The sequence below is a fragment of the Schistocerca cancellata genome, chromosome 6 (genome assembly GCF_023864275.1).
Source record: "Schistocerca cancellata isolate TAMUIC-IGC-003103 chromosome 6, iqSchCanc2.1, whole genome shotgun sequence".
In the NCBI taxonomy this organism is placed as follows: Eukaryota; Metazoa; Arthropoda; class Insecta; order Orthoptera; family Acrididae; genus Schistocerca; species Schistocerca cancellata.
The window spans coordinates 615,772,592-615,773,808 of NC_064631.1; the positions used below are offsets into that span (position 1 = coordinate 615,772,592).

At 42.8% G+C, this 1,217-nt stretch overlaps 1 pseudogene; it reads right to left on the bottom strand.

Moving 5' to 3' along the window:
* Positions 1–213: 213 nt before the first annotated feature.
* LOC126089836 (5S ribosomal RNA) lies at positions 214–333 on the bottom strand (annotated as a pseudogene).
* Positions 334–1,217: the final 884 nt, after the last annotated feature.

A 1,217-nucleotide genomic window follows, 5' to 3' on the forward strand; every position in this document is an offset into this window, starting at 1 on the left:
CAACAACAACAACAACGTCCGAACAGGTATCGAAGGCCCAATGGTACCGACCGACCGCCATGTCATCCTCAGCCCTTAGGCGTCACCGGATCCAGAAGGATATGTGATCAGGACGCTGCTCTCCCGGCCGTTGTCAGTTTTCGTGACCGGTGCCGCAACTTCTCAGTCAAGTAGCTCCTCACTTGGCCTCACAAACGCTGGGTGCACCCCGCTTGCCAACAGCACTCGGCAATCCCGGACGGTGACCCATCCAAGTGCTAGCCAAGCCCGACCGTGCTTAACTTCGGTGATCCGGACCGGAACCCGAGTTACCACTGTGGCGAGGGTGTTGGCAACTAATCCATATGCTAACAATATTACAAATGATAAAGTAGCTCTGTCTCTGTGTAATCGTTTCACAGATGAACTTACAAATAATTAAATCAGTAGGCAGAGGTAATGATGATCAAATAATAGTGAATCAAGCAGCAAATATTATATGGAATGAAAAGCATTCCATTAAGAGGACACACGGATGATGGAGATTTACAATCGGAAAGATCCCTGAGAAATTTCACAGCTTTTTTGAAGTTTCGAATAGATGCTGGAGATGAGATACTACTCGATCATGTGAAAACGTGTGCTAAAAATTATTCCCAAGTAGCAGATCGACGCAAAACGAGTTAACTGAGAGGTATGAGCTATTAATAACAGACAAAATGGTAGCCAAAATATTTTTTGTTATAGCTGCTGAGGCTACAGATCTTTTTATTAGTGAGCAATCATCCGTTTGTATCCGCTATTTCGAAGTGAATACGAATGAAATCAAAGAAGATTTCCTCAAGTTTGTCCAGACTGTGGATCGTACTGCTGAAAACATGTCTCGCAATATACTGCAGGAATTAGAACACCTGATCATAGACATTTCACTGTGGCAGGGTCAAGCACGTGATGGAGGATTCAGTGTAAACTTCCAATATTCAGTCTTTATCATTTTAAACTGATCTTGCAACCCACAGACTTAACTTAGACGTCAGTACTGCATGGTTCGTACATAGCATAAGATATGATGCGGAAGGAATTTCAGGCCCGGCAACCTTTCTCCGTGAATCAGATGGAAGAACGTATCTTTTCAAAGAAGAAATTCAAACTCATATGCCCATGGAAAAACAAAAGGTACTAACAAAAATGTGTGAGACAAGATGGGTGGAAAGACATGATAAGATTTTGACATTTTT